At 48.9% G+C, this 24,363-nt stretch overlaps 2 protein-coding genes across 18 annotated transcripts in view; one reads left to right on the top strand and one right to left on the bottom strand.

Moving 5' to 3' along the window:
• LOC140421475 (uncharacterized) overlaps positions 1 to 552 on the bottom strand; it is an 856,937-nt gene extending 856,385 nt beyond the window's left edge. For all 17 annotated transcript variants that reach the window (XR_011946832.1, XR_011946831.1, XR_011946833.1 and 14 more), the window contains exon 1: positions 437 to 552. The gene's annotated coding sequence lies outside the window, so the exon portion shown is untranslated. The remainder of the gene's footprint in view (positions 1 to 436) is intronic.
• The window catches only part of LOC140421474 (uncharacterized), a 366,287-nt gene that overhangs the window by 269,611 nt on the left and 72,313 nt on the right, over positions 1 to 24,363 (top strand). The gene's annotated exons all lie outside the window — the stretch shown is intronic.

Genomic DNA, 24,363 nt, shown 5'->3' with positions numbered 1-24,363 from the left:
TAACCATTAATACTCTTGTCTCACAAACTTCAATCAATCTCAGTTTTTATAGTTTCTATTGACAGAATCTGAACAGAATTCCAGATTTCACTATATTTTGTGAAGTGATTTCTGACATTGCTCCTGAACAGCCCAGTCTCAGTTAAACAAATAAATATCACTGATTTGGACATTTAAATGGTGACAATTGCTTTACTCTTAACTGGTTATGTAACAGTATTTCAAAAACATAATAATTTGAGTAAAACTCTGCAGAAGCTGGAAATGTGAAGTGAAAACAGAAAGTTGTGGAAATCCTCAGCAGGTTTGGCAGCTTCTGTGAAGAGAGAGAGAGTTAACATTTCCAAACCAATCTGATTGTTCTTCAGAACTGAGTGTTTGCAGCATTGTGATTTCATTTGGCAAACATAATAAATGTGAACTTTGTGGTTCTTACAGATATCTGGCTGTAAATCTGATTTCAGACCTTCCTCTGAACACTTTTCAACCTCAGCTCCAGCTCATTGTCCTTCACTGAAGACCCGGATAGAGAATCACCGCCACAAGATGGCGGCGGCCGCCGGGTGCCCCGGGTGTTGTCACCGGGCAGGAAGTCCCGCCCACTCCCTCTTCCCTAACCAAGATGGCCGCCCCAGCGCTCTGCTCCAAGAACAAAAGACCCGCTTTCCACTCCCAAGATGGCGGCGATCGCCGGTTTCCCTGGGGCCTGCCAGTGAGGAGGAAGCCCCGCCCACTCCCTCTTCCCATACAAAGATGGCCGTCCAAGCGATCCGCTCCAAGAACAAAAGACCTGACTCTCTTACCCAAGATGGCGGCCGGTAAATTCAGTGAAAATCCACACCCGGATTGCTCTCCTCCTATTGGTCAGCAGCCACCGTCAATCACCCCCCAGCTATTGTGAGCTGGAGCACGCGCAGTGCGGACATGAAGCTGGACTCAGGCGGGTGAGTGGAGGCCCCAAACCCCCAATAAGACCCATTGGTTTTATTGTCAGTCTGCAGACAGGAGCTGGAGAACTGAACCCAGGCGGGGGAGAGGGAGGGAGAAAACTGGGAGTGGAGGAAAGAAATGGTGAGATGGGTTTGGATTTCAGCCCAGGGAGGAGGGAGAGTGTGTGGGACAGGGATTGACAGCTTTGGGGGAACAAGAGAGGAAAAAATGTTCCAGAGAAACGAGAATTGTCTGTTCAGAATTTCTATCCTGGACTGACAGAGATGACTTTTGTAAACTCCTTTTACAGGATATTCGAAGTGGAAGATTGGCCGACAGAAAACTCAACCAATCATCAAAATCTGACAGTCACTCAATTCTTTAGAACCTGACTATCACAGTCTTTGAATGTGGAAGGAGTAATGTTTGTCTGTTCAGTTTGTGGGAAAAGATTTCAAATATCAGTGTGACTGAAAAAGCACCGAGACCCACACAGACAGTGAATGTTCCAGTGAACTGATGTGGGAAGAGCTTTAACCAACTACGTAGGCAGAAAAACCATCACATCATTCACAGTGGGGAGAAACATACACTTGTTGTGTGTCTGGATGAGAGTTCAACTTGTCATTCAACCTGGAGAGACACAAGGACACCAGCACCATGGAGAAACCGTGGAAATGTGGGGACTGTTGGAAGGGATTCAGTTACCCTTCTGAACTGGAAATGCATCGACGCAGTCACACTGGGGAGAGGCCATTCACCTGCTCCACCTGTGGGAAGGGATTCACTCAGTCATCCAGCCTGCTGACACACCAGTATGTTCACACTGATCAGACACCTTTCAAATGTTGTGACTGTGAGAAGAAATTTAAAAGCAAAAAGTATCTGTTGAGACACCAACACATTCACAGTGAGGAGAAGCCATTCACCTGCTCCTTGTGTGGAAAGGGATTCACTGCTACATCTAACCTGCAGAAACACCAGCGAGTTCACACTGATAAAAGACCTTTTAAATGTCCAGACTGTGGGAAGTGCTTTAAAACGTCCGGGGAAGTGACCTGTCATCAACGTGTTCACACTGACGAGAGACCATTCAGATGCTCTCACTGCGGGACTGGCTTCAGGCGATCATCTGAACTTGCTGTACATCAGAGAATTCACACTGGGGAGAGACCATTTACCTGCTCTGTGTGTGGGAAGGGATTCATTCAGTCTTATCACCTACTGAAACACCAACAAATTCACTCTGATATAAAACCTTTTAAATGTTTTGACTGTGAGCAGAGCTTTCGAAGCAGCAATGGCCTAGTGATGCACCAGCGAATTCACACTGGGGAGAGGCCATTCACCTGCTCTGTGTGTGGGAAGGGATTCACTCAGTCATACAACCTGCTGAAACACCAACAAATTCACTCTGATATATAAGACCATAAGACATAGGAGCGGAAGTAAGGCCATTCGGCCCATCGAGTCCACTCCACCATTCAATCATGGCTGATTTCAACTCCATTTACTCGCTCTCTCTCCATAGCCCTTAATTCCTCGAGAAACCTTTTAAATGTTTTGCCTGTGAACAGAGCTTTAGAAGCAGCAATGAGCTGATGATTCACCAGCGAGTTCACGCTGGAGAGAGATCGTTCACCTGCCCCGAGTGCGGGAATAGATTCACTGACTTACAACTTATGCTGAGACACCAGCGACTTCATGAGTCTGTCCAGGGATTGGATTCGGCTGTTTTTGCTGCTGTCAATCAGATCCAGGACTGAATGTGTGGGTTAACCCTGAGGTGTGTAAGAAACATGCCCCAGTCACTCTCTTCCATGGTTCAGAGCTCCGAGATACAGACAGAAGGCTCCTTTACAACTGTGTTTAGAGTCAACAAGATTAATTCCCGTACCAGCCTCCCCGAACAGGTGCCGGAATGTGTCGACTAGGGGCTTTTCACAGTAACTTCATTGAAGCCTACTTGTGACAATAAGTGATTTTTATTTCATTTCGTGATGAATGCTGGAAACTGCAAGATTTTAGTCCAGGAGTCAAGAGTTTACCCAAAAACGGGATCCAAGTTATTGGTAATTTTAAAGCAATTTATGAAAAAGCAACAGTTTAGATTTGGTACACCAGCTAAATCGGCAGGAAATACATGTGACCCACAACATGTGAGAATGGATTACTGGTCTCCGATCAGGGGGATGCTGATCTCCAAGGCTGGAGGTGACAGTCTTCTCGGAATGGTTTACCGATCCCGGATCTGACACTCGGACAGGTGGAGCTGATCTCCGAGGCCGGAGGTGACGGTCTCCTCGGTATAGTTTACCGATCCCGGATCAATCACTCGGACAGATGGAGCTGATCTCTGCGGCTGGAGGTGACAGTCTCCTCGGAATGGTTTACTGATCCCGGATATGACACCGGGACAAATGAAGCTGATCTCTGGGGCTGGAGGTGACCGTTTCCTCGGAATGGTTTACTGATCCCGGATCAGACACTGGGACAGATGAAGCTGATCTCCGGGTCTGGAGGTGACAGTCTCCTCGGAATGGTTTACTGATCCCGGATCAGACACTCGGACAGATGGAGCCGATCTCCGGGGTTGGAGGTGACAGTCTCCTTGGAATGGTTTATTGATCCCGGATCAGACACTCGGACAGCTGAAGCTGATCTCCGGGGCTGGAGTCTCTTGTGTTCTCCTTCCTGTGCAGCTGTACAGAACGCTGGTACGGCCGCATTTGGAGTATTGCGTACAGTTCTGGTCACCGCATTATAGGAAGGACGTGGAGGCTTTGGAGCGGGTGCAGAGGAGATTTACCAGGATGTTGCCTGGTATGGAGGGAAAATCTTATGAGGAAAGGCTGATGGACTTGAGGTTGTTTTCGTTGGAGAGAAGAAGGTTAAGAGGAGACTTAATAGAGGCATACAAAATGATCGGGGGGTTGGATAGGGTGGACAGTGAGAGCCTTCTCCCGCGGATGGATATGGCTGGCACGAGGGGACATAACTTTAAACTGAGGGGTAATAGATATAGGACAGAGGTCAGAGGTAGGTTCTTTACGCAAAGAGTAGTGAGGCCGTGGAATGCCCTACCTGCTACAGTAGTGAACTCGCCAACATTGAGGGCATTTAAAAGTTTATTGGATAAACATATGGATGATAATGGCATAGTGTAGGTTAGATGGCTTTTGTTTCGGTGCAACATCGTGGGCCGAAGGGCCTGTACTGCGCTGTATTGTTCTATGTTCTATGTCCTCTGGATCCAGTCAGAGTGTTTGGTGTGAGTCTGAATCCAGCACCGATCACTTTGAAAATCTTTCCTGTCCAAAGTGATTTTCCTGTCGAACCGTTTTAACCTTTACTCAGACAGTTGGTTTATATTTGGGTCGTCAGATCCAACCTTCTCCAGTTTAGAAATCTGGTTTCAGGGTTTGTGACAGAGAGAACAGGCCTGTGCTGTGTGTGTCACCCAGCAAGCTGCTGTGGAAGCTTTGTTACTGAGAGCCAGAGAGAGCTCATTCTATTCACAGTCAATGAATTTCTGACATTTAAGAACATTATTAGATGGTGATTTGTTTTACAAAATGTGCTGTCCAATCAGAGATGATGCAAAGCTGTGACTTGTTCCTGACTGAAGGTGAAGTTTCCAGCTGAGAATCTTCGGTCTGAAGTTTCCGAGTGTTTTTGTGACATTCCTGAGTTTTCCAATGTGAGGCAGTGACAACAACAACTGGCATTTACCCATCAACAGGTTAAAATGTCGGAGACCCTTCACAGAGGGACAGAAGCTGGGTGGAAAAGGTAAGGAGACAGGTTTAGCGAGGGGTTTCCAGCCCTCAGGACCTCGGTAGGTGAAGGTGCCTCTGCCAATGGTGGAGTGAAGCAAGTCGAGGAGCTGAAGGGGGTGAGGATTTTTTTTGTGATTGTTTTATGGGATGTGGACGTCACTGGAAAGGCCGGGTTTAGTTATCCATCCCTAATTGCCCATCAACTGAGTGGCCAGCTCAGCACTAGAGTTAACCACATTGCTGTGGGTCTGGAGTCACATGTAGGCCAGACCAGGTAAGGAGGGCAGATTTACTTCAGTTCACTGAAGGGCATGAGTGAACCAGATGGGTTTTTCCAACAATCGATGATAGTTGTCACGGCCGCTGAGACTAACTTTAGAATTCCAGGTTTATTAATTGGATTTGGGATTTGAATCCGTGTCTCCAGAGCATTAGCCTGGGCCTCTGGATCACTAATCCAGTGACATTACCACGATGCCACCTTCTCCCCTAATTGGAGGAGTGGGGGAGGGTGGAGGGTTGTAGGGCTGGAGGAGGCTCCAGAGACTGTCTGTCATGGAGAGAGTGGCTGCCTCCATGGAGCTTCAAGCACGGCTCTGAAATGGGTCGGTGTAGGTCATGACCACGGCCATGCAGGAGATGTCTGCTGCCTTGTACAGGATGACAGATACTGTCAACACGTCACTGATCTCCCCCAAGCTGGTCAGCAGCAGAGTGGGAGGAATGAGTGGGAGGGCAGCACGGTAGCATTGTGGATAGCACAATTGCTTCACAGCTCCAGGGTCCCAGGTTCAATTCCGGCTTGGGTCACTGTCTGTGCGGAGTCTGCACGTCCTCCCCGTGTGTGCGTGGGTTTCCTCCGGGTGCTCCGGTTTCCTCCCACAGTCCAAAGATGTGCAGGTTAGGTGGATTGGCCATGATAAATTGCCCTTAGTGTCCAAAATTGCCCTGAGTGTTGGGTGGGGTTACTGGGTTATGGGGATAGGGTGGAGGTGTTGACCTTGGGTAGGGTGCTCTTTCCAAGAGCCGGTGCAGACTCGATGGGCCGAGTGGCCTCCTTCTGCACTGTAAATTCTATGATATGAATGATGTGACGCTGGTCCAGGAGAGGGATGGTGGAGGAAGGAGACATGGAACTGGGAACTCCACTCAAAGAGCTCCCACCTTAGACCCGTTCCCCCCCAAACCCAGAGTATCCAACACGCCGCCCCATCTCCAGCTGAATCTGCCCCGCACAGGTACAGATGGGTCAGTCTGTCCCAGGACCCTCAGGAGCTCTGAAACCCAGAGGGTGGAGACCACAAGCCTCTGGGTAGTGAGAGCAGGGATGTGAGCAGCCTGTCCCTACCTCTGCTGAAACCACACAGAATGCACCAAGTAGAAGCAACAGGGTCTGGGCTCCAAATTGTAATTCACCAAGTGTCTGAAATGGGGGTTTGACAAGATATGAAGTTTCTTTATTCAACAATGATGCACAAACTGTATTGACTGGAACCACTTCCAGCTCTTGTCCGTTCTTACATCCCGGGGCCAGCTCAGCCTTTCACTGAGTTCATGCTGAATGTGAATCCAGGCTGGGAGCCATTGGTGGATGTGCAATGGGAGGATGAGTGGGTGAAGGAATGTTCAGTGAACAGGGAGGGGGAGGGGGGTTGGTGCTGCTGGTGGGAAGTGTTCATTCTGAAGGAGTCCCACCTGAAACAGAGACCATTCATTTCTCACTTTGAAATGATTGAGCTGCTGTCTTTCCCCATTTCTGTTCAGTTTTTCAATATTTATATATTTAAATCTCGACTGAAACATATTCTTGTTGTAACCCTGAGATCCAGAGTATTTTAAATCTGTTAAAGTCAATCCCCATCGAGTGCACAGGGCTCAACTGGTCCGAACTTTTTATGTTATAAATAAACCAAGATCTTACAAGATGTTTATCGGGGAATTGTTTTTCGCTGAGACCAGGGATGGTCAAACTGTCCCAAAGTTCAGATATGGGACTTGAGACTGGGCTATGGGGCCCACGTACTTGGAGCATCATTCTCGGATGTCCTTCATCCCTGACTTTAATCACATCCCAATTGGGGGCCGTTAGCTGCCTGGACCCTAATCACTGGAATTTCATCCCTAAAACTCCCCACTTTTCCACTTCATTTTCCACCTTTAGTTGAACCTTGACGTCACAGCCTGCAGGTAAGGGATTGCCTGGTGACTGGTAAATAGTTTTTCTTTTATTTTCCCTCTGGTGTTATCGTGCAGGTCGCAGAGGTTGCTGAGTGAGTGCTTGCTGCGAAGGGGAGTGAATAACAGGTAAGCTCTTTCTTTTTCTTTTTTTATCTAGAGGGGATGGCAGTGAAGGTAGTGCAATGTTCCTCCTGCAGAATGTTTGAGGTCAGGGACGCCGTTAGTGTCCCTGCTGATTTCATCTGTGGGAAGTGCACCCATCTCCAGCTCCTCAGAAACCACGTTAGGGAACTGGAGCTGGAGTTGGATGAACTTCGGATCATTCGGGAGGCAGAGGTGGTCATAGATAGAAGCTTCAGGATGTAGTTATTCCGAAGAATAAAGATAGATGGGTGACGGTGAGAGGGGCTGGGAGGAAGCAGTCAGTACAGGGATCCCCTGTGGTCGTTCCCCTTAGTAACAAGTATACCGCTTTGGATACTGTTGGGGGGGGGGGGGGGGGGGGACTTACCAGGGGTAAGCCATGAGGTACAGGTCTCTGGCACAGAGTCTGTCCCTGTTGCTCAGAAGGGAAGGGGGGAGAGGAGTAGAGCATTAGTCATTGGAGACTCCATAGTTAGGGGGATAAATGGGAGATTCTGTGGGAACGAGAGAGACTCGCGGTTGGTGTGTTGCCTCCCAGGTGCCAGGGTGCATGATGTCTCGGATCGTGTTTTCGGGATCCTTAAGGGGGAGGGGGAGCAGCCCCAAGTCGTGGTTCACATAGGTCCCAACGACATAGGTAGGGATAGGGATGTAAGGCAGGAATTCAGGGAGCTAGGGTGGAAACTTAGATCGAGGACAAACTTTTATCTCTGGGTTGTTACCCATGCCACGTGCAAGCAAGACGAGGAATAGGGAGAGAGAGGTGTTGAACACGTGGCTACAGGGATGGTGCAGGAGGGAGGGTTTCAGATTTCTGGATAATTGGGGCTCATTCTGGGGTCGGTGGGACCTCTACAAACGGGATGGTCTGCACCTGGACCAGAGGGGTACCAATATCCTGGAGGGGAAATTTGCTAATGCTCTTCGGGAGGGTTTAAACTAGTTCAGCAAGGGCTTGGCAAGCAGGAAGGTGGTTTAAAGTGTGTCTCCTTCAATGCCAGGAGCATCCGGAATAAGGTGGGTGAACTTGCGGCATGGGTTGGTACCTGGGACTTCGATGTTGTGGCCATTTCGGAGACATGGATAGAGCAGGGACAGGAATGGTTGTTGCAGGTGCCGGGGTTTAGATATTTCAGTAAGCTCAGGGAAGGTGGTAAAAGAGGGGGAGGGGTGGCATTGTTAGTCAAGGACTGTATTATGGTGGCAGAAAGGACGTTTGATGAGGACTCGTCGATTGGGGTAGTATGGGCTGAGGTTAGAAACAGGAAAGGAGAGGTCACTCTGTTAGGGGTTTTCTATAGGCCTCCGAAAAGTTCCAGAGATGTGGAGGAAAGGATTGCAAAGATGATTCTGGATAGGAGCGGAAGCAACAGGGTAGTTGTTATGGGGGACTTTAACTTTCCAAATATTGACTGGAAACACGATAGTTCGAGTACTTTAGATGCGTCCTTTTTTATCCAATGTGTGCAGGAGGGTAGATAGTATGTAGATAGGCCAACGAAAGGCAAGGCCATATTGGAGTTGGTACTGGGTAATGAACCAGGACAGGTGTTAGATTTGGAGGTAGATGAGCACTTTGGTGACAGTGACCACAATTCGATTACGTTTACTTTAGTGATGGGAAGGGATAGGTATATACTGCAGGGCAAGAGTTATATATGGGGGAAAGGCAATTATGATGCGATGAGACAAGACTTGGGATGCATCGGATGGAGAGGAAAACTGCAGGGGATGGGCACAATGGAAATGTGGAGCTTGTTCAAGGAACAGCTACTGCGTGTCCTTGATAAGTATGTACCTGTCAGGCAGGGAGGAAGTGGTCGAGCAAGGGAACCGTGGTTTGCTAAAGCAGTCGAAACACTTGTCAAGAGGAAGAAGGAGGCTTATGTAAAGATGAGACATGAAGGTTCAGTTAGGGCGCCCGAGAGTTACAAGTTAGCTAGGAAGGACCTAAAGAGAGAGCTAAGACGAGCCAGGAGGGGACATGAGAAGTCTTTGGCAGGTAGGATCAAGGATAACCCCAAAGCTTTCTATAGATATGTCAGGAATAAAAGAATGACTAGGGTAAGAGTAGGGCCAGTCAAGGACAGTAGTGGGAAGTTGTGCGTGGAGTCCGAGGAGATAGGAGAGGTGCTAAATGAATATTTTTCGTCAGTATTCACACAGGAAAAAGACAATGTTGTCGAGGAGAATACTGAGATTCAGGCTACTAGACTAGAAGGGCTTGAGGTTCATAAGGAGGAGGTGTTAGCAATTCTGGAAAGTGTGAAAATAGATAAGTCCCCTGGGCCGGATGGGATTTATCCTAAGATTCTCTGGGAAGCTAGGGAGGAGATTGCTGAGCCTCTGGCTTTGATCTTTAAGTCATCTTTGTCCACAGGAATAGTGCCAGAAGGCTGGAGGATAGCAAATGTTGTCCCCTTGTTCAAGAAGGGGAGTAGAGACAACCCCGATAACTATAGACCAGTGAGCCTTACTTCTGTTGTGGGCAAAATCTTGGAAAGGTTTATAAGAGATAGGATGTATAATCATCTGAAAAGCAATAATTTGATTAGAGATAGTCAACACGGTTTTGTGAAGGGTAGGTTGTGCCTCACAAACCTTATTGAGTTCTTTGAGAAGGTGACCGAACAGGTGGATGAGGGTAAAGCAGTTGATGTGGTGTATATGGATTTCAGTAAAGCGTTTGATATGGTTCCCCATGGTAGGCTACTGCAGAAAATACGGAGGCATGGGATTCAGGGTGATTTAGCAGTTTGGATCAGAAATTGGCTAGCTGGAAGAAGACAAAAGGTGGTGGTTGATGGGAAATGTTCAGACTGGAGTTCAGTTACTAGTGGTGTAGCACAAGGATCTGTTTTGGGGCCACTGCTGTTTGTCATTTTTATAAATGACCTGGAGGAGGGCATAGAAGGATGGGTGAGTAAATTTGCAAATGACACTAAAGTCGGTGGAGTTGTGGACAGTGCGGAAGGATGTTACAAGTTACAGAGAGACATAGATAAGCTGCAGTGCTGGGCTGAGAGGTGGCAAATGGAGTTTAATGCAGAAAAGTGTGAGGTGATTCATTTTGGAAGGAATAACAGGAAGACTGAGTACTGGGCTAATGGTAAGATTCTTGGCAGTGTGGATGAGCAGAGACATCTCGGTGTCCATGTACATAGATCCCTGAAAGTTACCACCCAGGTTGAGAGGGTTGTTAAGAAGGCGTACGGTGTGTTAGCTTTTATTGGTAGAGGGATTGAGTTTCGGAGCCATGAGGTCATGTTGCAGCTGTACAAAACTCTGGTGCCACCGCATTTGGAGTATTGCATGCAATTCTGGTCGCCGCATTATAGGAAGGATGTGGAAGCATTGGAAAGGGTGCAGAGGAGATTTACCAGAATGTTGCTTGGTATGGAGGGAAGATCTTATGAGGAAAGGCTGAGGGACTTGAGGCTGTTTTCGTTAGAGAGAAGGTGAAGAGGTGACTTAATTGAGGCATACAAGATGATCAGAGGATTGGATAGGGTGGACAGTGAGAGCCTTTTTCCTCGGATGGTGATGTCTAGCACGAGGGGACATAGCTTTAAATTGAGGGGAGATAGATATAGGACAGATGTCAGAGGTAGGTTCTTTACTCCGAGAGTAGTAAGGGCGTGGAATGCTCTACCTGCAACAGTAGTGGACTCGCCAATACTAAGGGCATTCAAATGGTCATTGGATAGACATATGGACGATAAGGGAATAGTGTGGATGGGCTTTAGTGTGGTTTCACAGGTCGGCGCAACATCGAGGGCCGAAGGGCCTGTACTGCGCTGTAATGTTCAATGTTTTAAAACTCTCTTTGACCAAGACTTTGGTCATCTGACCCAATATGTCGTCAAGTTCCTGTGAAACTGCTAGAGACATTTTATTATGTTAAAACCTCAATTTAGATAGAGCTGTTGTAGCTCAGTGAGATCTGATCACTTAGTGAGTGAGTCTGTATAAATGTAACTCAGATACACACAGCTTGTTGAAACAGTCCTGGGAGGAGGAAGTTCTGAGCTGCCCACTGGATTTCTGTTCTCCACAATTGGGAAAAGGTGATTCTTTCCCAATATTGGAAATTACTAATAAAGTTGTTAAAGATGATTAGTTGTTGTGAGCTGGGTTATTTGTTAGAATGAAGGAGTGGGATTGAGCCACAGTCTGAGTCACCAGTTTAAGGACAGGAGGAGAGAGAATCTGGAGAGGAGAAAAGAATCAGGAGGAGACTGGAGACTGAATCTGGAACAATGAGCAGAGAGGGAGGGAATGTGTGGGACTGAGATTCATAGATTTGGGGGAATGCATGAGGTGTGCAAACAGGTTTGGTTTAGTGTCAGACGTTACCAGGGAGAGGAATGGAGCTGGTAGCTCGGGAATGAAAACAATGACTTTGGTTTTCCCAATATTTAATTGAAGGAAATGTCTGCCCATCCACCACTGGATATCAGACAAACAGGCTGAGAATTTAACAAAGGTGGAGAGATGTCGTGGTGAGGTAGAGCTGGGAGCTGTCAGTGTAAATGTGACAACTGACACTGTGTCCAGATGGTGTTATTGTTGGAACATGTGGATGAGAAAGAAGAGGAGACAAGTCTGGATCCTTTTGGGAACACCAGAGGTAACTGAGAGTGGGAAGGGGAGACATTACAAGTTATTCTATGACTCTGATGGAGAAGAATGGAACCAGGAGAGAGCAGCCCCACCCAGCTGGGTGACAGCGGAGAGGTGACGGAGCAGAATGGTGTGGTCGACCTTGTCAAAGGCTGCAGACAGGCTGAGGACAGAGGGGAGGTTTATCTTTGTCACAGTCACAGAGGATGTAATTTGTAACTTTGATAAGATGTTGCAGCATGGTGACAGAGCAGAAACCTGATTGAAGGGATTCAAACATGGCATTCTGGGAAAAATGGAGAGGGATTTGGGAGAGGAGAGGGGTGCTGGAGTTGGGGGCAATAATTTGCAAGGATGGTTGAGTAAAGGGTTTGCTTTTTGACAAGGGTAGAATGACAGCAGAAGGGGAGGGATAGTACCTGATAGAGAAAAGATTCAACAAAGTCAGTGAACATGGGGAAGTTGGGTGATCAGTTTTGTGGGAATAGGGTCGATGGAGCAGGAGCTGGATCTCATGGACAAGATGAGCTCTGAGAGGGCATGAGAGGAGATGGGAGAGAAACTAGAGAAAGATGTGGGTTCAGGGCTCGGGAAAGGATGAAATTTGGAGACAGTTTGGTCCGGTGGGCTCGTGGAAGGGAGGGAAGCAGCAGAGGCAGCTGATCGGATTTACTCAATCTCAGTCACAAAGAAGCTCCACAAGCTCCTCACACTTCTTGTTGGAGGTGAGGGTGGAAGAGACAGGGTAGAGTGAGAGAACTTCAAAAGGAACTAACTTGTGTCAGAGATATTAAAAAGTTTCAACACACAGCATATTTTCCACAGATATAATTTATTTGACTTTTAGCCAGAATATGAGTCCCTGTAAGTAGCTGCAGTTTATTTCCATCAGCAGAACCAGACCCCAATGAACACGGTTCAGTCAGACCCCAATGAACACGGTTCAGTCCTGGGTGTGATTAACGGAAAATTCCAATCACTGTAGTTATTTATGAACTCGCTGATGTCTCAGCAGGCTGGATGAGGTTGTGAAAGCGTTCCCACACTGAGAGCAGGTGAACGGCTTCTCCCCAGTGTGAACTCGCTGTGGGTCAGCAGATTGGATGACTGAGTGAATCCCTTCCCACACTCGGAGCAGGTGACACGTTTTGTGCCAGTGTGAATTCGGTGGTGGTCAGTGAGTTGTGATGATCGTCTGAACCCAGTCCCGCAGCGAGAGCATCTGAATGGCTTCTCGTCAGTGTGAACACGTTGATGGTACATCAGTTCCCAGGAACTTTTAAAGCCCTTCCCACAGTCTGGACATTTACAAGGTCTCTTGTCTGTGTGAACTCACTGGTGTCTCAGCAGGGTGGATGAGGTAGTGAATCCCTTCCCACACTAAGAGCAGGTGAAGGGTTTCTCCCCAGTGTGAATTTTCTTGAGCATCAGCAGGTCAGATGACTGAGTGAATCCCCTTCCACACTTGGAGCAGATAAACGGCCTCTGATGTACAGTGTGTTGGGATGATCGCCTGAACCCAGTACCGCAGTGAGAGCACCTGAACGGTTTCTTGTCAGTGTGAATACGTTGATGGAGCATCAGTTCCTGGGAACTTTTATAGCACTTCCCACAGTCTGAGCAGTGAAATGGTCTGTCCTCTGTGTGAACTCGCTGGTTTCTCAACAGGTTGGCTGAAATAGTAAAACTCTTCCCACACTTGGAGCAGGAGAACGGTTTCTCTCCAGTGTGACTGCGTCAATGTGTTTCCAGCTCTGATGGAGAAATGAATCCCCTCCCACAGTCCCCTCATTTCCACGGCTTCTCCCCAGAGTGACTCCGCTTGTGTCTCGATAGGCCTGATGTTTGGCTGAAGCCTCGTCCACAAACACAACACGTGTACGGTTTCTCCCCACTTTGAATGGTGCTGTTGCCCCCACCAGAGGGGGAAGCGGAGATAGTGGTGGCGATGGATGCCGAGAAAGCATTTGATAGAGTGGAGTGGGATTATCTGTGGGAGGTGCTGAGGAGATTTGGTTTTGGAGATGAATATGTTGGATGGGTGCAGCTGTTGTATAGGGCCCCAGTGGCGAGTGTGGTCACGAATGGACGGGGATCTGCATACTTTCGGCTCCATAGAGGGACAAGGCAGGGATGCCCTCTGTCCCCATTAATGTTTGCACAGGCGATTGAGCCCCTGGCAATAGCATTGAGGGGTTCCAAGAAGTGGAGGGGAGTACTTAGAGGAGGAGAAGAACACCGGGTATCTCTGTATGCGGATGATTTGTTGTTATATGTAGCGGACCAACTAGGGAAGGGGCGGTACTGGACCTGGTATTGGGGAATGAGCCCGGCCAGGTGGTAGATGTTTCAGTAGGGGAGCATTTCGGTAACAGTGACCACAATTCAGTAAGTTTTAAAGTACTGGTGGACAAGGATAAGAGTGGTCCGAGGATGAATGTGCTAAATTGGGGGAAGGCTAATTATAACAATATTAGGCGGGAACTGAAGAACATAGATTGGGGGCGGATGTTTGAGGGCAAATCAACATCTGACATGTGGGAGGCTTTCAAGTGTCAGTTGAAAGGAATACAGGACAGGCATGTTCCTGTGAGGAAGAAAGATAAATACGGCAATTTTCGGGAACCTTGGATGACGAGTGATATTGTAGGCCTCGTCAAAAAGAAAAAGGAGGCATTTGTCAGGGCTAAAAGGCTGGGAACAGACGAAGCCTGTGTGGCTTATAAGGAAAGTAGGAAGGAACTTAAGCAAGGAGTCAGGAGGGCTAGAAGGGGTCATTGGCAAATAGGGTTAAGGAAAATCCCAAGGCTTTTTACACGTACATAAAAAGCAAGAGGGTAGCCAGGGAAAGGGTTGGCCCACTGAAGGATAGGCAAGGGAATCTATGTGTGGAGCCAGAGGAAATGGGCGAGGTACTAAATGAATACTTTGCATCAGTATTCACCAAAGAGAAGGAATTGGTAGATGTTGAGTCTGGAGAAGGGGGTGTAGATAGCCTGGGTCACATTGTGATCCAAAAAGACGAGGTGTTGGGTGTCTTAAAAAATATTAAGGTAGGACTTCCGGGTGCGGCGATGACCAGCTGAGTCGCACGTTTCGGCAGCTCCCTGTGAAACGGACTTTTGGGCTCTTGATAGGAGCCCCAACGGCAATTTTAACGGCTAAGAACACCGTGCGGTAAACCAGAAGGGAATTCCCCCTGGACACGGATGGAAAAAGGAGAGGAAAGTGGCCGGATTGCAGCAGATCCTTTGGAACAGCGGCAAGGAAGGCAAGCAAAAACCAAGATGGCGTCGGAAGGTGGCAGTTTCACATGGGGCCCTGAACAACAAGAGTTCTTGAAATGCTGCGTGGAAGAGATAAAAAAGGAAATGAAGAAAGAGCTGTTGGCCCCGATACTACAGGCGATCAAAGGGCTAAAGGAGGAACAAAAGACCCAGGAGCGGGAGCTTCGGGTCGTGAAGGCGAAGGCAGCCGAGAATGAGGACGATATACAGGGCCTGGTGGTGAAGACGGAGATACAGGAGGCACATCAGAAACGATGTGTGGAGAGGCTGGAGGCATTGGAGAACAACGCAAGGAGGAACAACCTGAGGATTCTTGGTCTTCCTGAAGGTGTGGAGGGTGCGGACGTCGGGGCATATGTGAGCACGATGCTGCACTCGTTAATGGGAGCGGAGGCCCCGACGGGTCCGTTGGAGGTGGAGGGAGCATACCGAGTTATGGCGCGAGGACCGAGAGCAGGAGAAACTCCCAGAGCCATAGTGGTGAGATTCCTCCGTTTTAAGGATAGAGAAATGGTCCTTAGATGGGCGAAGAGAACTCGGAGCAGTAAATGGGAGAACGCGGTGATCCGCGTTTATCAAGATTGGAGTGCGGAGGTGGCGAGAAGGAGGGCGAGCCTTAATCGGGCCAAGGCGGTGCTTCATAAAAAGAAGATAAAATTTGGAATGCTGCAACCGGCAAGACTGTGGGTCACATATCAAGGGAGGCACCACTACTTTGAGACGGCGGATGAAGCGTGGACTTTTATTGTAGAAGAAAAACTGGAATGAGTGGATTATTAAAAAGAACGTTTGGACAAAGTGGTGGGGCGAAGAGGGGTTTTATGTTCTAATCCTGCGGTGTGGTAACTTTTCTCTCTCCCACAGGGGGTGATGGGGGGAGGTGGGGAGGGAGAGGAGATGGGGCGTTGGCCATGGGAGGCGGGGCCAAGGGAGAAGCGCGGGCTTGGCTCCCGCGCTATGATAATTATGGCGGGAATAGAGAAGCAGGAAGGAGGGGGCGTCGCACGGTGCGAGCCGTGGTCACGGGGGGGAAGCCGAGGTCAGCCAGAGTTTGCTGACTTCTGGGAGCAACATGGGGGGAGTAATTACGCTAGCGGGGGGTCTAGCGGGGGGGGGTGGGAGGGGGGAATTACTGGGTTGCTGCTGCTGGGGAAAGGGGGGAGCGGGTACGGGAGAGGATGGGCGGGGGGGCACCGCCTGGGGGAGATACAGCTGCGTGGGAACTGGGTGAGAAGCTGGAAAAAGATGATGGCTAATCGGCAAGGGGGGGGTGGGAAGCCCCCCAACTCGGCTGATCACGTGGAACGTGAGAGGGCTGAACGGGCCGATAAAGAGGGCACGGGTACTCGCACACCTTAAGAAACTTAAAGCAGATGTGGTTATGTTACAGGAAACGCACCTGAAACTGATAGACCAGGTTAGGCTGCGCAAAGGATGGGTGGGGCAGGTGTTCCATTCGGGGCTAGATGCGAAAAACGGGGGTGGCTCTATTAGTGGGGAAGCGGGTAATGTTCGAGGCAAAGACTATAGTGGCGGATAACGGGGGCAGATACGTGATGGTGAGTGGCAAACTACAGGGAGAGACGGTGGTTTTGGTAACCGTGTATGCCCCGAACTGGGATGATGCCAATTTTATGAGGCGAATGCTAGGACGCATTCCGGACCTAGAGACGGGAAAGCTGATAATGGGGGGAGACTTTAACACGGTGTTGGAACCAGGGCTGGATAGGTCGAAGTCCAGGACTGGAAGGAGGCCGGCAGCAGCCAAGGTGCTTAAAGATTTTATGGAGCAGATGGGAGGGGTAGACCCGTGGAGATTCAGTAGACCTAGGAGTAAGGAGTTCTCGTTTTTCTCCTATGTTCATAAAGTCTACTCGCGCATAGACTTTTTTGTGCTGGGTAGGGCATTGATCCCGAAGGTGAGGGGAACGGAGTATACGGCTATAGCCATTTCGGATCACGCCCCACACTGGGTGGACTTGGAGATAGGGGAGGAAACAGGAGGGCGCCCACCCTGGAGAATGGACACAATGGAGGAAGGCACAGGGTGTACAGTATGAATATGGGGAGAAGGCGAGCAGGTTGCTGGCACACCAATTGAGGAAAAGGGGAGCAGCGAGGGAAATAGGGGGAGTGAGGGACGAGGAAGGAGAGACGGAGCGGGGAGCGGAGAGAGTGAATGAAGTGTTTAAGACATTTTATAAAAAATTATATGAAGCTCAACCCCCGGATGGGAGGGAGAGAATGATGGACTTTTTGGATCGGCTGGAAATTCCCAAGGTGAAAGAGCAGGAAAGGGTGGGACTGGGAGCACAGATCAAGGTAGAAGAAGTGGTGAAAGGTATTAGGAGCATGCAGACGGGAAAGGCCCCGGGACCGGACGGATTCCCAGTCGAATTCTATAGAAAATATTTGGACTTGCTCGCCCCGGTACTGACGAGGACCTTTAATGAGGCAAAGGAAAGGGGACAACTGCCCCCGACTATGTCTGAAGCAACGATATCGCTTCTCTTAAAGAAGGAAAAGGACCCGCTACAATGCGGGTCCTACAGACCAATTTCCCTCCGAAATGTGGATGCCAAGGTCCTGGCCAAGGTAATGGCAATGAGAATAGAGGAATGTGTCCCGGGGGTGGTCCACGAGGACCAAACTGGGTTTGTGAAGGGGAGACAGCTGAACACGAATATACGGAGGTTGTTAGGGGTAATGATGATGGCCCCACCAGAGGGAGAAACAGAGATAGTAGTGGCGATGGATGCCGAGAAAGCATTTGATAGAGTGGAATGGGATTATCTGTGGGAGGTGTTGAGGAGATTTGGTTTTGGAGAGGGGTATGTTAGATGGGTGCAGCTATTGTATAGGGCCCCAGTGGCGAGCGTGGTCACGAATGGACGGGGATCGGCATATTTTCGGCTCCATAGAGGGACAAGGCAGGGATGCCCTCTGTCCCCATTATTGTTTGCACTGGCGATTGAGCCCCTGGCGATAGCGTTGAGGGGTTCCAAGAAGTGGAGGGGAGTACTTAGGGGAGGAGAAGAACACCGGGTATCTTTGTATGCGGACGATTTGCTACTATATGTGGCGGATCCGGCGGAGGGGATGCCAGAAATAATGCGGATACTTGGGGAGTTTGGGGATTTTTCAGGGTATAAATTAAACATGGGGAAGAGTGAGTTGTTTGTGGTGCATCCAGGGGAGCAGAGTAGAGAAATAGAGGACCTACCGTTGAGGAAGGTAACAAGAGACTTTCGTTACCTGGGGATCCAGATAGCTACGAATTGGGGCACATTGCACAGGTTAAATTTAACGCGGTTGGTGGAACAGATGGAGGAAGATTTCAAGAGATGGGATATGGTAGCCCTGTCAATGGCAGGGAGGGTGCAGGCGGTTAAGATGGTGGTCCTCCCGAGATTCCTCTTTGTGTTTCAGTGCCTCCCGGTGGTGATCACGAAGGCTTTTTTTAAAAGGATTGAAAAGAGCATCATGGGTTTTGTTTGGGCCGGGAAGACCCCGAGAGTGAGGAAGGGATTCTTACAGCGTAGCAGGGATAGGGGGGCGCTGGCACTACCGAGCCTAAGTGAGTACTATTGGGCCGCTAATATTTCAATGGTGAGTAAGTGGATGGGAGAGGAGGAGGGAGCGGCGTGGAAGAGATTAGAGAGGGCGTCCTGTAGGGGGACTAGCCTGCAGGCTATGGTGACAGCCCCATTGCCGTTCTCACCGAGGAACTACACCACAAGCCCGGTGGTGGTAGCTACACTGAAGATTTGGGGACAGTGGAGACGGCATAGCGGAAAGACTGGAGCCTTGGGGGGGTCCCCGATAAGAAACAACCATAGGTTTGCCCCGGGGGGAATGGATGGGGGATATGGAATGTGGCAAAGAGCAGGAATAACGCAACTGAAAGATCTATTTGTGGATGGGAAGTTCGCGAGTCTGGGAGCGCTGACCGAGAAATATGGGTTGCCCCAAGGGAATTCATTCAGGTATATGCAACTGAGGGCTTTTGCGAGGCAACAGGTGAGGGAATTTCCGCAGCTCCCGACACAAGAGGTGCAGGACAGAGTGATCTCAAAGACATGGGTGGGGGATGGTAAGGTGTCAGATATATATAGGGAAATGAGGGACGAAGGGGAGACTATGGTAGATGAACTAAAAGGGAAATGGGAAGAAGAGCTGGGGGAGGAGATCGAGGAGGGGCTGTGGGCAGATGCCCTAAGCAGGGTAAACTCGTCGTCCTCGTGTGCCAGGCTAAGCCTGATTCAGTTTAAGGTATTACACAGGGCGCATATGACTGGAGCACGGCTCAGTAAATTTTTTGGGGTGGAGGATAGGTGTGCGAGGTGCTCGAGAAGCCCAGCGAATCATACCCATATGTTTTGGTCATGCCCGGCACTACGGGGGTTTTGGATGGGGGTGACAAAGGTGCTTTCAAAAGTAGTGGGGGTCCGGGTCGAACCAAGCTGGGGGTTGGCTATATTTGGGGTTGCACAAGAGCCGGGAGTGCAGGAGGCGAGAGAGGCCGATGCTTTGGCCTTTGCGTCCCTAGTAGCCCGGCGCAGGATATTGCTAATGTGGAAAGAAGCCAAGCCCCCGGGGGTGGAGACCTGGATAAATGACATGGCGGGGTTTATAAAGCTAGAGCGGATTAAGTTCGTCCTAAGGGGGTCGGCTCAAGGGTTCACCAGGCGGTGGCAACCGTTCGTCGAATACCTTGCGGATAGATAGATGGAATGGGAAAAAGAAGGCAGCAGCAGCAGCCCAGGATTTTGGGGGGGGGGTGTAACTTGTGACAAGGCAGTTGCCAATTAGGGCTAGTTTTCATTTTTGTTATTTAATATAAAATAGGTCATTGTTATTTGTGCTGTTATAATATTGTGTAAAGGATGCACAATGTACTGTGTTGGTTGACCAAAAATTTTCAATAAAATATTTATTAAAAAAAAAATAAAAAAAAATATTAAGATAGATAAGTCCCCAGGGCCTGATGGGATCTACCCCAGAATACTGAAGGAGGCTGGAGAGGAAATTGCTGAGGCCTTGACAGAAATCTTTGGATCCTCGCTGTCTTCAGGGGATGTCCCGGAGGACTGGAGAATAGCCAATGTTGTTCCTCTGTTTAAGAAGGGTAGCAAGGATAATCCCGGGAACTACAGGCCGGTGAGCCTTACTTCAGTGGTAGGGAAATTACTGGAGAGAATTCTTCGAGACAGGATCTACTCCCATTTGGAAGCAAATGGACGTATTAGTGAGAGGCAGCACGGTTTTGTGAAGGGGAGGTCGTGTCTCACTAACTTGATAGAGTTCTTCGAGGAGGTCACTAAGATGATTGATGCATGTAGGGCAGTAGATGTTGTCTATATGGACTTCAGTAAGGCCTTTGACAAGGTCCCTCATGGTAGACTAGTACAAAAGGTGAAGTCACACGGGATCAGGGGTGAACTGGCAAGGTGGATACAGAACTGGCTAGGCCATAGAAGGCAGAGGGTAGCAATGGAGGGATGCTTTTCTAATTGGAGGGCTGTGACCAGTGGTGTTCCACAGGGATCAGTGCTGGGACCTTTGCTCTTTGTAGTATATATAAATGATTTGGAGGAAAATGTAACTGGTCTGATTAGTAAGTTTGCAGACGACACAAAGGTTGGTGGAATTGCGGATAGCGATGAGGACTGTCTGAGGATACAGCAGGATTTAGATTGTCTGGAGACTTGGGCGGAGAGATGGCAGATGGAGTTTAATCTGGACAAATGTGAGGTAATGCATTTTGGAAGGGCTAATGCAGGTAGGGAATATACAGTGAATGGTAGAACCCTCAAGAGTATTGAAAGTCAAAGAGATCTAGGAGTACAGGTCCACAGGTCATTGAAAGGGGCAACACAGGTGGAGAGGTAGTCAAGAAGGCATACGGCATGCTTGCCTTCATTGGCCGGGGCATTGAGTATAAGAATTGGCAAGTCATGTTGCAGCTGTATAGAACCTTAGTTAGGCCACACTTGGAGTATAGTGTTCAATTCTGGTCGCCACACTACCAGAAGGATGTGGAGGCTTTAGAGAGGGTGCAGAAGAGATTTACCAGAATGTTGCCTGGTATGGAGGGCATAAGCTATGAGGAGCGATTGAATAAACTCGGTTTGTTCTCACTGGAACGAAAGAGGTTGAGGGGCGACCTGATAGAGGTATACAAAATTATGAGGGGCATAGACAGAGTGGATAGTCAGAGGCTTTTCCCCAGGGTAGAGGGGTCAATTACTAGGGCACATAGGTTTAAGGTGAGAGGGGCAAGGTTTAGAGTAGATGTACGAGGCAAGTTTTTTACGCAGAGGGTAGTGGGTGCCTGGAACTCACTACCGGAGGAGGTAGTGGAAGCAGGGACGATAGGGACATTCAAGGGGCATCTTGACAAATATATGAATAGGATGGGAATAGAAGGATACGGACCCAGGAAGTGTAGAAGATTGTAGTTTAGTCGGGCAGTATGGTCGGCACGGGCTTGGAGGGCCGAAGGGCCTGTTCCTGTGCTGTACATTTCTTTGTTCTTTGTTCTTTGACCCGGCGGAGGGGATGCCAGAGATAATGCGGACACTTCGGGAGTTTGGAGAATTCTCAGGATATAAACCGAACATGGGGAAAAGTGAGTTGTTGGTGGTGCATCCAGGGGAGCAGAGCAGAGAAATAGAGGACTTTCCGCTGAGGAAGGTAACAAGGGACTTTCGTTACTTGGGGATCCAGATAGCCAAGAATTGGGGTACATTGCATAGGTTAAATTTAACGCGATTGGTGGAACAAATGGAGGAGGATTTCAAGAGATGGGACATGGTATCCCTGTCACTGGCAGGGAGGGTGCAGGCGGTTAAAATGGTAGTCCTCCCGAGATTTCTCTTTGTGTTACAGTGCCTCCCGGTGGTGATCACGAAGGCTTTTTTCAAAAGGATCGAAAAGAGTATCATGAGTTTTGTGTGGGCCGGGAAGACCCCGAGAGTGAGGAAGGGATTCTTACAGCGTAGTAGGGATAGGGGGGGCTGGCACTACCGAGCCTAAGTGAGTACTACTGGGCCGCCAATATCTCAATGGTGAGTAAGTGGATGGGAGAAGAGGAGGGAGCGGCGTGGAAGAGATTGGAGAGGGCGTCCTGTAGGGGGACTAGCCTACAAGCTATGGTGACGGCCCCATTGCCGTTCTCACCGAAGAAATACACCACAAGCCCGGTGGTGGTGGCGACTTTGAAAATTTGGGGACAGTGGAAACGGCATAGGGGAAAGACGGGAGCCTTGGTGGGGTCCCCGATAAGAAATAACCATCGGTTTGCCCCGGGGAGAATGGATGGGGGATTTGGAATATGGCAAAGAGCAGGAGTAACGCAACTGAAAGATCTGTTTGTGGATGGGAAGTTCGCAAGTCTGGGAGCGCTGACCGAGAAATATGGGTTGCCCCAAGGGAATGCATTCCGGTATATGCAACTGAGGGCTTTTGCGAGGCAACAGGTGAAGGAATTCCCGCAGCTCCCGACGAATGAGGTGCAGGACAGAGTGATCTCAAAGACATGGGTGGGGGCCGGTAAGGTGTCAGATATATATAGGGAAATGAGGGACGAGGGGGAGATTATGGTAGACGAGCTGAAAGGGAAATGGGAAGAAGAGCTGGGGGAGGAGATTGAGGAGGGGCTGTGGGCGGATGCCTTAAGTAGGGTAAACTCATCGTCCTCGTGTGCCAGGCTAAGCCTGATTCAATTTAAGGTGTTACACAGGGCGCATATGACTGGAGCACGGCTCAGTAAATTTTTTGGGGTAGAGGATAGGTGTGCGAGATGCTCGAGAAGCCCAGCGAATCACACCCACATGTTCTGGTCATGTCCGGCACTACAGGGGTTCTGGGTGGGGGTGACAAAGGTGCTTTCGAAAGTAGTGGGGGTCCAGGTCGAACCAAGCTGGGGGTTGGGTATATTTGGGGTTGCACAAGAGCCGGGAGTGCAGGAGGCGAGAGAGGCCGATGTTTTGGCCTTTGCGTCCCTAGTAGCCCGGCGCAGGATACTGTTGATGTGGAAGGAAGCCAAACCCCCGGGTGTGGAGACCTGGATAAATGACATGGCAGGGTTTATAAAGCTGGAACGGATTAAGTTTGTCGTAAGAGGATCGGCTCAAGGGTTCACCAGGCGGTGGCAACCGTTCGTCGAATACCTCACAGAAAGATAGAGGGAATGGAAAAGAAGAAGGCAGCAGCAGCCCAGGGGGGGGTGGGGGGGGGGGGGGGGGTGGGCGGGGGGGAGGAACGAGAAGGACTCTCAGGGTTGTTAATATATATGTATAATATGTATAGGTCGTTGCTATAAATAATTGTGTACTGGACTGTTAAATCATATTTTTGGAGAGTGTTTATCTGAGACAAGGCAGTTGCCATTTAGTTTTAGTTTTCGTTTTTGTTATATATTATTTATTTTTTGTTTATAAAACAGGTCATTGTTATTTATACAGTTATATTATTGTGTAAAGGATACACAATGTACTGTGATGGTTGACCAAAAATTTTCAATAAAATATTAATTTAAAAAAAGGGAATGGTGCTGTTTCCTTCCATGTTCAAAATCCGCTGTTATTCAGGTTACGGTAAATGGAGCAGCTGGAGCTGATCCTGATGTGATGAAGTTTCCTTACTGCAAATCCTCCCCTTCCAATGACCCGTGAAACGGATTTAAAACTGAAAATAGGGAGTGAGCGAGAACCCACAAAAACACAAAGGCAGGTTGTGAAATTGAGCTGAATGAATCTGGTCATTGGTGGGGCCGACACTGGGAAAAAGTCACCATGAAAACTGCTGGATTGTTGTAAAAACCCAACTGGCTCTCAGATGTCCTTCAGGGAATTGAACCTGCCAACCTGGAGTCCCACTCACTCATCATCGCTGTGCTCACTGACCTACATTGGGATTCAGTTTCGCAGCATCTCAGTGGAACATTCACATCCTTATTTGCAAATCTTGCTGAATCTCCTGTGAAATTGATTAAAAACGGAAAATAGAGAGTGAGAAAGAACCACAAAAACACAAAGGCAGGTTGTGAAATTGAGCTGAATGAATCTGGTCATTTGTGGGGCCGGCACCATAAAAATGTGACCATGAAAACTGTTGGATTGTTGTAAATACGCAACTGGTTCATTGACATCCTTCAGGGAAGGGAGCCTGCCAACTGGTCTGGATCTACACGATTCTGACACTGCGAGAGGGAGAGAGAAAGGGAGTAGTAGGGGCTGAATGATTGAAACAAGTATTTAATATATTTTCAACATGAGCAGAACTTTGACAGAAGCTCCCAAACCATCGATTTCCACCACCTCGAAGGAGCAGTGTCGCAGGAATATGTGAACACCATCATTTCCAAGTTCCCCTCCAACTAGCACACCATCCTGACTTATCTGACATACACTACTGGA

Source organism: Scyliorhinus torazame, chromosome 5, assembly GCF_047496885.1.
Source record: "Scyliorhinus torazame isolate Kashiwa2021f chromosome 5, sScyTor2.1, whole genome shotgun sequence".
NCBI lineage: Eukaryota > Metazoa > Chordata > Chondrichthyes > Carcharhiniformes > Scyliorhinidae > Scyliorhinus > Scyliorhinus torazame.
The sequence above is the reverse complement of the archived record's forward strand: the minus strand, read 5'-3'. Positions and strand labels throughout refer to the sequence as shown.